We start from the raw sequence: 14258 nt of genomic DNA on the forward strand, positions 1-14258 counted from the left end.
GTCAGGCTGATCTGCTTTCTAGCTGAGGATTTTCCCAAGTAAGAAATGTCAACTTTTTTTTTAAGACAAGCATAGCTTAATCTAACCTAGTTCACAACACTGCACTGAATTTCCAAAGTGGGACCCAGAAACAAACTTTCCATGTACTTTAGGCTAATGAGAGGTACTTGAACTTTCTTAAATTATTTCTGTCCTACCCAGAGCCAAGATGTATTAGGTGGGGTGAGTACTCTGTAACTAAGAAAGATGTCATCTGTTGTGTATATAAATATATATATACCAAGTTTACCACTCATTGCTGTAGCTACAGACTTCAGTTTAGGGGGAAAATGTGTGGGCAGATAGCCATAACCACTTCAGAAGACATGGCCAATGAAAAGTTAGCAATTCAAAAGACAGATTCCTTCACCATTAAAAATGATGAAAACTGAGTGAGATTTGGTACATTAAATGCTTGCTAGAAGCACAAAGAGTCATCAAAGCATTTCTGAGGCAAACCAAGACTGGCCAGGAGGGTACCACATACTGTATTTTCCAGATTTCTGATAATTTGCTGTGTCCCTTTTTTTTATTATCTGCTACCAGCACCAACACAACTGCTTTATATTTGCACATTTGGAAACTGTGTCAGGAAATATTAGCTTAAGGAATGTCCTGGTATCATACAGCCTGAAACTAATGATAGTTAACTTCTTTACACTGATATACAATGTCTCTCAGTTAACTAAAGAATCTCCTGATGTTATACCAATTAGAAGAACCACTGTTCAGAGTTTGTTTTACTGCCAGATTAGATCATGCCAAATAATGGCTGTTACAAAATATGGTGTTAGATGTAAGCCTTCCTGTTTTCTTGTTGGCCTGTCTCCCTTCGTGAAAGCGAGGAGTGGAGGAAAATCATTCCAGGAAATACATCTACCATCAATTTATAATGCAGAAGGAACCTCCATTTAACCATCCTTCGCCATTCTAATACATTCAATCACTATGCCCCCCACAGAACAGGGAGAGTCAAGAAAAATCAGCTGTGTTTTGTGGTTATGCCTTTACTAGTTTTGTCAGCACTAGTTTAAAAAAAATCATATTCTGGTTTAGTATTAGTCTCAGTGGTGCCATTTTTAGTAAAACTACAGAAAAACTAAATTGGAAAATATGTTTTAATAAGGCTGATGTTATTTTCTTTTGTGGAATAGTATTTTGCAATTGTGATAAGGCACCTCATGGTGCAAGCAGGGACAGAATAATGTCACTGAGGGCAGCTGGAATTCAGCCTAATTTCTGGGAGCGTAGTGGGTGTGAATAAATTATATCATTATTCTCTCCCTGACATGCATTATTATTAGCCGTGGTGGAATTTGATCTTTTAAATAATTTTGATGGATGAGATCAATGTTTATTTTTAAGCATTTTTAAAATTATTTTCTATTAATTAAAATGTTCACAGTTGGGAAATTATGGGGAGGGGTCCGAAAATTATTTAATAAAAGTAGCTGTTGCGATTCAAAAAGTTAAAACTTTGTAAATCATTAAAACTCAAAATGTCAACATAACATGTCAAAACATATGAAGTAAATAGCCTTAAATCAAATCAGACATGTTTTTACTATTCATTTTATAGTCCTTTTTAACAAGCCTAATTCAAAACTCTAGATTACTGGAGTTTGACTAATAAATTCTCAAGCAGCATTTTTTCTTACTTTGCCTATATGTAAATTGTGACGATCATGCTGGAAATAATTTCTTCATCAGTTTCTGTGTATGAAATTCATGTTTACTGACATTTACTGATTAAAAGCTAATCCTTCCAATCCTACTTATTCCTTAGGTAAATTGCCCCAGCTAAAGGCAGAAATGGTGTTGCAATTTGCGGTTATATATCTTAATCCACATTGTAAAACCCGTGGCAAGAACTGTACCGTTGCTTTGAAAATTAGCATCTCAGCAAATTATGTTGTCTCTTATTTGGCTTTAATCCAATTGAATATATATCTATATTTATCAATTTATCCCCGCATCTTATTGCTAACAGCCTTAGACTGATCCACAAAACAAACTGGAAAAACTACAGCCTTCAAAGCATCCAGTCTGACAGGTTCTCTCTAATTCAAGGTTGCTGGCTAAAGTACTGGATAGCCCAGGGTTGTCTACACAACAAAAGCTGTGTATGGGTAGCCAACCCACAAGCCTTGGAGTGGGCTAGCAAACAGAATACATAGCCAAGGTCCATGCTTGGCTTGTACTATCCATGGTAAAACCTGCACTGTGCTGACTTCACTGCTACTGTTACCGTGCTAGCTGGATTCAAGCTAGCTTGGATAGGCTAACCTGTGCACAGCTTTTGCTATGTAGCATACCCACAATGTTTAGCATTGTCGTCATTCAGTCCTCTGTCAATCATATATTATTGCAGGTATAAATATTGTGTGATCTGTCTAAGGTATTTTTTCATAGTATTTTTTTTATATGCAAGGTTGGGTGAACGTATTGTACCTAAATTCAAATCTACTCAAAACATTTGTTTGAAAGTTCAATTCAAATGTTATTGTGTCGAGGTTGCTTTTATTTATTTTGTAGATTTTATAGCCTTGGGGTTTAACAATATTGAAAACAATATTCAGTCCCAGAATTCTGACCGTTAAGATGTTAATTGAACTGGTCAAACCAAGTCAAATAAAATTAGGCAAGACTTTGTTTCTCTTTCCCCCTTCCTGGTACATCTGTTCTGTCTTCTCTTCCTTGTCCCTCCTCTTCTGACCCGTCCTTTCTCTGATCCTGTGTGCCAGCAGTGGAGCCAGTTCCTGCTTACCCCACCCATACAGGCCGTGCCACTACCAGCAGAAACCCAGTTGGTACCCTCAAAGCCACAGATTGATTAGGTGACCCATGTTCATGGGTGGAAATAACGGGCCCTCTGTGGTTGTAGGGTGAAAGGGGTCATGAATAACCAAAGGTTTTCAGGGAAAACTACCATGACAGATTTTCAAAAACAACAACAACAGGTAGCTGAATAGACTGGGTAAGATGAAAGTTCAATAGTACCTTAGGTAAGAATTTAGGATGTGGGTGTAAAGAGACCCTGCCACCAAGGCCCAATTTCTCCAACTCTAAGAGCCAACATGATATCTATTAAAAAAGCTGTCTTCATGGATAAGTGAAGCAATGAACAGGTTATCATTGGTTCGAATGGAGGTCTTGTGAAATATCTAAACACCAGGTTGAGGTTCCAAGTTGGAGTAGGGTCCCTAACTTTGGGATAGAGGTTGCCCCCAAACCCTTAATAAACCTTGAAGACATAGGGTGAGCAGATATAGAAAATCCTTTACTCAAGGATGAAAAGCTAATATTGCAGCCAAGTGACCCTTAATCAAGGAAACTAATAACCCTGATTTCTTTAGATCCTACAGGTAATCCAGGATGGCTGAGAGCAACAAGGATTCAGACACGAGTTGGTGGAGTTGACACCAATGGCTGAATCTCTTCCATTTTGCAGGTAAGTAAGTGGGATTGACTCCCTTCTACTGTTTAGTAATACTTGTTCTTCCGCAGAATAGGTAGATTCTATCGCCATGAACCATCAAGGAACCAGGCCCTGAGGTGGAGGATCCCTAGGTCAGGGTGAAGTAAATGACCTGCATCTTGGGAGAGGAGATGAAGAATGATCAGAGGCTTGACTAGCATCTGGACACACTGGTAAAGCAAGTAAGGATACCAAGCTTGCATCAACGAGGTCAGTACTATAAGGCTAACCCTGGCTTTTTCCTATCAGATCTTGTTCATCATGCTCAGTGTTAGTGGTTATGGAGGAAACACACAGAATGGACCCTTCATCCAAGATAGGAGAAAGACGTCTCTCAGAGAGTAATGACCTAGCTCTTGAGCAAAACAGATACTTTTTGTTCCTGTAGGTAATGAAGAGGTCCACCTCTGGAAGTCCCCAATTTTGGAATATACCATGGAGAATTGGAGAGTCCAGTTTGCATTCATGATCCTGGGGGAATTGTCTGCTGAGAGTATTAGCTGTAGTGTTCTGAATACCGGGGAGGTAGACAACTAAAATTTGGATCTGAGGGGCTCTACACCTGTGCCATAAGTTTATTGCTTTGGCACTCAGGAAGCGGGACTTGCTCCTCCTTGTTTGTTGATATAGATCATGCAGGCCACATTGTCCACAATGATGTTGATTGATTTGGCCCTCATCAGGGGCAGGAAATGAAGGCAAGCAGTCCTGACTGCCCTGGGTTCCAACAGATTGATGTGGTTTCCTGAGGTGACCATCTGCTCAGAGCAGTGAAAGTATTGAGGTGAACGCCCCATCCCAACAGGGATGCATCCATTGTCACGGTTATTGTTGGAGTTGGGCAAATTAAAGGAATGCCTGCACCAACACTGAGTTGACTTTTCCACCAATCTAGAGAGTTCTTTATATGAAGGGGAACTGCAACTTGCTTGTCCAAACTGTCTCTGTTTGGTGAATAAATTGTTCTGGGCTAGTCCCGGAAGCAACAGAGGCATGGTTTTGCATGCTTGGTCATGAAGGTGCAACCTCTCCATATGACCCAGTAACTGTAGATAGTTCCTTACTGAGGTTCAAGGACTCCCTTGAATGGACCTGACTAGATCTGATAAAATTATGAATTTATCCATGGGAAGGTAGGCCCTGGCTGTCAGAGTTCAAGTACGCCCTTATGAACTGTGTTCTCTGTACAGGTTTTAACTTGGATTTTCTTACATTGAACTACGTTGAAGACCCAATTCCTGGAAAAGAGAAAGGGCCATTTGAGTGGATGACTGTACTGCTTCATAACATTGATCCTTGAACAACCAGTGGTTGAGGTATGGGAAGACTAAAATCACCTCCCAATCAAGGTAAGCAACCACTACTACTAGGACCTTTGAGAACACCCTTGGAGTTGAGGAGAGGCCAATGGAAAGTACTTAGTATTGAAAATGTTCTTGGCCTATAGTAAAGTATAGGTATTTTCTGAGAGATGGATGTATTGCTATATGGAAATAGGTGTCTTGTAAGTCCAGGGCTGAAAAGCAATTGCCTGCCTCTAGTGAAGGGATTATAGTTGCCAGGCACCATCCTAAACTTCTGATATTTTATTAATTTGTTTAGTAGTTTTAATCCAAAATTTGGTCCCCACCCTCTGTCCTTCTTTGGCACAAGGAAATAACTCTGATAGAAAATTTCCTCAGTGAGGAGCTGGGATCAGCTCTATTACTCCTAATTGAAGGGGAAAGTATATTTCTTGCCTCAGTAAAAGCTCATGAGATGGGTCCCTGAAGAAGGATGGGGAAGGGAGGTAGAAGGGAGGGAAGGACATAAAATGGACGGTGTAGCCCGATGTTATGACCTCTGTGACCCACTTGTCTGTAGTGATCTGCCTGCAAGCACGTTAGAAATGAGAAAGGCAGTCTTCAAAAGGGGAGAGGAAGGCTAAGGGTTATAGCTGCTGAACTGGAGCCTTGGGAGAATTTGAGCCCTCAACTGACCTATTAAAACTGTTGCTTCGATGATGATTGGATACTCATGGAAAGAGGATGAGCAACCCTCTTTCTCTGGAACTTATGTCTCTTCCTAGGGGGTTCAGTGGATTCATGAAACCTGGAGAACTGAGCAGGGTGAGATCTGGGCAATTTGTGGCCTACTAAATCATCTTTTATTCATAGGAGTATATATAACCAGAGATCTTAACGGGGCCTTGGAGTCTTTTAGTGTGTGAAGAGACTCGTCCATGGTTTCTGAGAACAACTTTCGATCATCGGTTCTCAATGGTGTTCTGAAGCTCTCTCAGGAATCCCAAGAGCTGGAGCCATGATACCCTGTGAATAACTACCAGCATAGCAATGGACCTAACAGCAGTGTCTGTGGCATCTAAGGACTCTTGAAAAGATATCCTGGCTAATAACTGACCCTCTGTAATGATGAGAGAATTAGGTTGTGGGTGAGAGAATAAACAATCGGAATCCTTGGAGGGAACATAACATTTTGTATCTGCCAATTTGCAAGTTGAATGAATGGTAGAAGGTGTTTGCCAGACACTCTGTGCTGTGCCAAGGAGCGCCTCATTAATGGGTAGTGGAGCTCTAGTGGGTGTTGCTGTCTCCTAATGTGTTGGAGCTGGTGGTTGTGTTGTGACATACTGGGGTACAATTCAGACCAGTGTGGGGCTGTGTCACCCCTGCCCATGGATGCCTTACAAAAGCCTTGCTGAAGTAGCTCCCAGCTGGGCTACTCACAAACAGCCTTCCAGCATGCAAGCCACACCTTGAGTGCCTATGCGTAACTGCAGACTTTCAGTTACACTCTGCCTCTCACCAGCCTTGGTTATACTGCAAGTGACCTCAATACACTCCCATTCACAGATTTCCCCCCAGAAATGTATGTCCTGTACTTACCAGTGCTCTCCTGGACAGTACAAATACATTAAGTCCACTATTGCTTAAGGGAATAATATGCCATTTTATTGTCTTAAAGTGTTACCTAAACACTTCAGCTTAAACACGCTGGATTAGATAAAACAGTAAAACAAGTTTATTAACTACTAAGAGATAGATTTTAAATGAATACAAGTAATACAAGGAGTAAAAGTCAAATATGGTTACAAGAAAAATAAAGATAAAGCACTTAGTAGTGCATAACTTAAACCAGTGGCTAACAACCTTTCCAGACTGCTGTACCCCTTTCAGGAGTCTGATTTGTCTTGCATACCCCCAAGCTGCACCACACTTAAAACGACTTGCTCTACAAAATCAGACATAAAAACACAAAAGTGTCACAGCCCACGGTTACTGAACAATAGCTGACTTTCTCATTTCTACCATATAATTATAAAATAAATCAACTGGAATATAAATATTGTACTTACATTTCAGCATATAGTATATTGAGCAGTATAAACAAGTCATTGTCTGTATGAAACTTTACCATGTGTTGACTTTGCTAGTGCTTTTTATGTAGCCTGTTGTAAAACTAGGCAAATATCTAGATAAGTTGAAGTGCCTGCTGGAAGACCTCTGCATACCCCGGGAGGTACGCGTACCCCTGGTTGAGAACCACTGACAAACTATATTAGATTCAAGCAAAATGTCTCACCACCTTTTTCTAAGATGTTGAGCAGATTCCTGCACTGTTTTTCCTCTTGTTGCTCCTATTCCCCTATTGTAAATCAAGTCAAAGCCCCCCCGCCCCCCAACTAGGGTTGGTGAATTGGTGTCAGAAGATGCTCTTCCCTTCTTTGGCGGGTGGACTCCATCTCTTTCCAGCTGTTCCCTTTCCCAGAACACGATCTCATGATTGAGGAAGACAAAGGACTCCTGTCAACACTGTCTGCGCAGCAACGCATTCATCACCAGGATTTGTCTGCCCCTGCCTGGGCCCTTAACCTCAACCAGCAGGCTAGAGGATACCTGCACTCTGGCTCTTTCATCCTCACTTCCAGAGGCCTGTAAGTCACTGCTGATCTGTTCAGGATCATATGTGGCAGTATCATTAGTGCCCACATGGATGAGTAGCATAGGGTGGTGGACAGAAGGATGGATGAGCCTTGGCAACCTTTCCATAATGTCTAGGATGCAGTATATTACAGTAATCGTTAAAAAATGTATAATGTTAATAAATACATAGGTTTGATTAAACAAAGTAGTTGTTCTTACGTGCCTGTGCTTAATTTGTGTTTTCGATGATTTACCTTCTAAAAAAATCTGGCATGTTTCGCACCCCCAGAAAGGGCATCTCACACCACCAGGGGGTGTGTGCACCCCAGGTTCAGAACCATTGCTCTACAGCATGAGCTAAAAGCAAACTGGCTGTTAGCTAAGGCTGTAGAGCAGACTCATTTTATCTCTCTCTAAGTGGTCTCGGTGCCACTAGATGAGACAGAACACCACACCCTGGAGGTGTGTGGGTTACATTAGCACAGGGATTGGCAACCTTTGGCCGTGGTTCGCCGCTTCAGGCCAATGGGGGCTGCGGGAAGGGCAGCCAGCACATCCCTCGGCCCGCGCTGCTTCCCACAGCTCCCATTGGCCTGGGACGGTGAACCATGGCCAGTGGGAGCCGCGATCGGCCGAACCTGCAGATGCGGCAGGCAAACAAACCAGCATGGCCCGCCAGGGTGCTTACCCTGGCGAGCCGCGTGCCAAAGGTTGCCAATCCCTTCAATAGCATATCATATCAGTCTTTATAGTCTACCAAAGCTAATCCAACTCAAATTACAGCTCCATGACGAGGACCAACTCCTCTAGAACAATAGAACTATCTGCAGCAAAGGAAAAGCTCACCTCTGCAGGAGACAGCACCTTCTCAGGAGCTACTCTGAGGCTGTGAAATAAACTTCACAGCAACTAAGGTCCATTGAAGATCTCACGACCTTCCACTCCAAGAACAAGTGCACATCTTTTTCGTTGACCTGACTTTTCTGGTATAAACAAACAAAAGAAAAAGAGTCCTACCAAAACAAAACTCTACACTGCACACACAATTCTCCCCTGAGAGAGAGGGTGAGAGAAAGAATGAACCACACATGACAGACGTTAGTGAGGTCACTTATTGCAGTACTGGTGCTCAGATATTATGGTGATGAGGGTGGGATAAAAACCTGTATAGAAGAGAATAGAAAGGAGGATAGAAATGAATTTGAGTTTGTTACACTGCAAAAAGCAAAATCTTGTATTTCTAGACAATGCACCCTCTCTCCGCACTTCCTGACATCTCTAGTACATCACCTTTTCAATGACCCTCCACATCTCTCTCTCTCTCTCTCTTTTTTCCCATTGCTGTCATCCATCCTTCGTCTCCATTTCTCCCTCCCTCCACAATAGTGCCACCTTACAACAATAGTCTAATATGGGTTTAGAGGAGCAAAAACATCTTCATTCTGCAAAGAAATAACCCACAGTAATAAAACACCACAACCCAGCCACTGTTAATAACAAAAGCAATATATGAGAGTTATTTGATTGCTCCAAGTTCCTTATAGGGAGGTCAGTTGAAAGGAAAGTTCTCACAAGGCAGCCACCCATGGACTTCAATGGAATCCAGATTCTCTGCCAGGGATGTGATGCAGGAAAAGTTGCTGGGTTGTGTCCACTGGCAATTTCTCACATGTTAACCTCTGAAATGCCAGGAGAACTATGGAGCTATGTGCTGCTATCACATAACAATCCAGCAACAAGCTGAAATAAGGCATTGCTCAGCATACCAGAGCAGCTTGTGTCTCTGAACCGGCCATCTCACGGCAGAAATGGAGGGTGCAAGATGGAGGGCTTTTCCAATTCTAAAACGATATGGCAGGAGGCTCAGGCCTGTTTCTTTGAGGCGCTGGTACCCCTGCAGAGGTGCTGAGCACTCCCAAATGCCACTGACTTCTGACTGGCAATTGAGGACACCCCACACCTTGCAGGATCAAATCCTAAATGCAAGGGACAAAACAGCAGATGACACAGCCTCCAGTCCTGTAAAACTTTGCCCAAATGGTGGGCCAGGTTCACTTTGCTACCCCCTAGTCTGCTTCAGTAACACTAGCTCTCTTCATAACCAGGTAGATAGCACAGGTATTTCTTTTCTTGCCCAGCAGATCTATGCATTTGGGAATTCTGCTGCTAGCAAAGTCAGAAAACAGGGTATTCCTCCTGCAATTAGCAAAAGGTCCTGCCAATGTTTCATTCATATGTTCTTACTGTATAATTGAGAATCTGAGCCAGTCTCACCCTTGTTTACTTTACTAGATGAGATCACAGCTATATTATTGGAGTGTTACAGCACATGTTACTTGACCCAGAGTGAGACCTCAGCGGAGAAGCTTCTCCTTTGCATGGAAAACACAAAAGTGCTCATGCAAGGGTTTAAACTTTCACCATTGATGAAATACACCCTGTTTGTTAGCCAGAGCCTGCTTAAACTCACAAATCTCTCTGCATTATTAAAAACAGAAACAAAACCCTGGAAAGAATCAGTGAGCACAAGACCTCATTAGCTGGGCAAAAACAACACAACAAAGGGAAACAATATGAAAGAAAATGAGATTAAAAGGAAGGTTTATTTCTTTACTAGTTCATATCCCCAGTGTTTAGGATCAGTCAACAGGTGAATACTGTGTGGGGCATTATGCTGTGAAAGGAAACCACAGAGAATAATCTGTCTGTCTCAGTAAGTAACCACATCAGTGGACCCAAGGAGGCCTTTCAAATTCTGAAAGTGCTGCAGTCTGCCTAACAATCCCCTAGAGCATTATCTGAAACAATGAGCAACCACATCACGAAGGGCCACTTTTGACATACTGTGAGACATCCCGGACTAGCAGGCAGCTGTACAGTACAACCGTGGCAGAAACAATGGAGTCATTCTGAAGTTGCAAAGTTCAGCACGGGTTCAGGAACGGCAAAGCTCACCCAGTCTAACGACCATGTCTTTGTGGAAAGCATCATTTGTGTTTTTGTTACAGAGCAACACATACGGGATGGAAAATTGTTTGCTCATTTAAATTCAAAGTGCTGCAGGTTCACTGTAACGCTCAAACCAATCAACCAAATGATGAAACTAGATTCAGTAAAGGAAATGCAGTAACTCACTGAGGAAAGGTAGCATGCTCTGCTGCTATCGGCCATCTTCTGCCAACGTTTGCTCAGATGCTGTGTTATACAATACAGAGAAAGTAAATATTCATTGGGCCCAGAACTTAAAACAACCAGTTTCCCCTGTTGTATGCAGTGTAGCTGTAGCCATGTTGGTCCCAGGATATGACAGAGACAAGGTGGGTGAAGGAAAGCTCGTCTCTCTCAATGACAGAAGTTGGTCCAATAAAAGATATTACCTCACCCACCTTGTCTCTCTGTTTTCCCCTGTCTGCCTTCCAGGCAGGAGCCATTTATCAACAACCTAAGGTCAACTGGACCTAAAAGACCCAACAGAAACAAACAATGCAATTAATTGTTCAAGCTTTTGGGGAATTCTGTTTATTGTAACTCATTGGGCTTCTATAGGACATTTGAAAAGAATGAGGTAACCCCTTCAATGACATAACTTGGAGTTGGTCGGGCCCTCTGGACACCTGGGGGCTGACTGCCCCCTGCCTTGCACATTGTGTTGTCATTTATGTCCCTGTAAAGTGGGTGCATACTTGCTCCCATCAGCGTAAGTGACTAGAGAATCCAGAGTGAGTAGCCACTTTGTGCAGGTGTCAAAGCAGGGGGAAATGTGGCCTTGCATTAATCTGAATTTCCTGCTGAGAGTCCTGGGGGGAGAGATGTTCAAAATGCCTAAGGGATTTAGGAGCACAACTTCCCATTAAATTTCCTCTGGTGTTACACTCTTTACGTACACTAAATATGGGTGTGACATGGAGCTTAAATGCCAACAGGAAGGGTGCTTCATAAATCTCTATATTTGGAGTGGTAGTTCCAAAAGTGCCTAAGCAAAAAATCCACTAGTTTTCAATCAAGCTGTCTGTTAACCCTAGCCTCAATTACTCAGATGTGATGCCAGCTGAATCACACAACCCATTACCTCCTCCAAATACAAGGCTTATCATTACAAGCTGCAATTCAGGCAATTTACAAACAATCGTATCCAAAACAAAATAGTCACTGAATTACCAAATTACATTTAAGGTTAGAAGTCCCTATTTCTTAGGTGTAAGATCCAAATGCTGAGCATGTCTTAATGCAAGGAGCGCCAAACTGCATGGAGAATAGCTCAGCAATGCTAGGCACAAAGCCTAGCCTAGATACAAACTATGTATAATTTGAGTTATTACATCTCATGCACTGTCTCTGATTACTTTACCTCTTCTGCTCAGTTTTCCCTTCTGTAAGAAAACATAAAAACCTTATTATGGTCTGAACTGATAGCAGGCGCTATATTTAGGTTTCCTATCAGGTCCCTTATAACATATTCCTGATACCTTTTGTTCTAGGTTCTCTCACACTCCATTGTTTGCAGAAGGCCTTTGAACTTCTGCAGGGAGAGAGAGAGAGTGAGAGAGAGAGAGAGAGAGTGTGTGTGTGTGTTGAGTGAGAGAGAGAGAGAGAGAGACCTTTTTTATTTTTTTTGCCCCATGACGTTTTGTTCAAGTCTGGCTGAGATATGAACTTGTACAATTGCCATTTCACTGCTGTGATTTGCTTTTTTATCAAAAATTTGGAAGGCTGCCAAAATAATAACTGAACGCAAACATTTTAAAGGTGGGTCTATGCTACTGCCCAAATAGCAACAGCAGATACTACAATGCAAACACCTGAGAGCTCCTGTACAGCTATAATGAAATGTCAGCGGGAAGGAAGAGGGCTGGGCTGCACCAGGCTCCCTTTCCAGAGCATGGATATGACCTTAGAAGCCCATCCTGCATTTCTAGGATACGATGTGGAGCAGGAGCTTCCCACCTCCCAGCATAGCGGGGAGATTATATACATGAATTCCCAAGATTAAAGAAAATCATTTAGGATGCAAAGTGAAGCACTCAGAAGCTAGCAAATGCCATAATTAAGGTTGCCTAATATATTATCATGTAAATAAAGATGGTCTCACAATGCATACAAGGTAATTTTAAGTCACTCTCCCCCCATGCATGTATATTACCAGCCTTTATTTTGAGGTGCTATTAGAATGCCTAGCCCATATAATAATACATAGAGATTTTCATCCATAGAGCTCAACATGTTTTATAAAGGAGGGGAGTATTATAATCCCCATTTTACAGATGGGGAGACTGAGGCATAGAGAGGGGATATGGCTTGACCAAGGTCACCCACCAAACCAATGGCAGAGCAAGGTAGTGAACCAGGTCTCCTGAGTCCTCGTCCAATGTCCTAACCACTGGGCAACACTATCTCCCACAATCACTTTTTTTTTTCAACAGGACTCCTATCACATTCAGTGCACAGAAGAGATACAAGATATAATGTAATCATATCAGCAAAAGACATATCTTTAGCCACCTCAGGGCCTGGTAGGATGTGCGATCAGCTGCCATTGCTGCAGCGGGGGTGGGGAAGGGGACACAAATGGGTAAAATGCATCTTTGCCCTGGAAGCTGTCAGAAGAGCTCATCTTTACCCAGTCTCTCGCTTCTCCTCCATTTCATTCTCCATTCAGTCAGACTAGAAGAAGTAATTTGGTGGTGGGGGTTGAGCACTTTCCCCCCTGTACTCCAGGACAGCACTTCACGCCTAGTATGCTGATACCAAAATGGGATATTTTCAAATTACTGAAAAAGTTGAAATGTGCCAGAAGGAAGGAAGGAAAGTGTCTCATCTGGAGTATTACAACCTATCCAGATAGGCTACTTTATAGTTAGTGATCTATATATACAGATAAAGTTAGAAGGGAGTTCTACTCAAATTCCCCCCTTTTTAATATTCTTTTCTGAGCAGCTCAACCCAAACTCAGATAAATACCCTTCAGGTAAAAATATTAAGTTTGAGAAATGATGCACACAGCAATGGGAGTGAAAGCTGACAATTCTTCATCATCATTCAGCAGAGAGGAAGAGTGGCAGAGTGACTAGGTCACTACCAGGGGTGCTGGGACAATTTTTATACTGGGGTGGCTGAGAACCATTGAGCCAAACTGTAAACCCTCTCTATGATGGAAACCACTTCAAGCCAGGGGGTGCGGCAGCACCCCTAGTTTCAGCACCTCTGGCCACTACTGTGGAAGCTGGGAGATGGGGGGTTGAGTGCTTTGCCACAGGCTTCCTGTTTATCTTGAGCAAGTCACTTAGTGTCTCTGAGCCTCATCTCCCTATGTGTAAAATGGGGATAAGAGCCCTTCCTTAACTCAGAAGTATTGCGAGGATAAACTTAAAATGGCGAGATGCTCAGATACTCAGGTGGTAGGAGCCATGTAAGTTCCTAAGGTAATTAGACTTGTTCCTGATTTGTCTTCAGTGCTTTGGGGAGGAGGAGAAGTGATTGAGTGGGCAGCAGCAATAGGGCAGGTCAGATGGGGAAAGCTAATGCAGCACAGGAGAAGGTGAACTGTAGTGGTGCGGGAATAGCTGTATCTATTCCCCAGACCTGCTGCAGCGGAACTGGATTGCCACTACACTCATTATCTGTAATATGAGCATCCCGTCTTTCATGATTATCTGTCTCTGATATCCACGTAGTTTGGAGGGCCCACTCTTGCCATGCTTTGTGATAGCCAGCAATTGTGCCTGAGCACCCTGGCCTGAAGTCTCTTGTCTGATGTGCACTCACCCCACTTCTTGTGAAAGCTGTTTCACTACCTGGCTGAGATACAACCGGAACCACTT

The 14258-nt window shown here is 42.6% G+C and overlaps 1 long non-coding RNA gene across 1 annotated transcript; it reads left to right on the forward strand.

Moving 5' to 3' along the window:
• The first annotated feature begins 3308 nt into the window (after positions 1-3308).
• LOC135982032 (uncharacterized) lies at positions 3309-7576 on the forward strand. The gene is made up of 3 exons (XR_010599230.1): positions 3309-3727; positions 4708-4866; positions 5674-7576. It is a non-coding gene; the product is annotated as an uncharacterized LOC135982032 (long non-coding RNA).
• Positions 7577-14258: the final 6682 nt, after the last annotated feature.

The sequence above is a fragment of the Chrysemys picta genome, chromosome 3 (assembly GCF_011386835.1).
Source record: "Chrysemys picta bellii isolate R12L10 chromosome 3, ASM1138683v2, whole genome shotgun sequence".
Lineage (NCBI taxonomy): Eukaryota > Metazoa > Chordata > Testudines > Emydidae > Chrysemys > Chrysemys picta.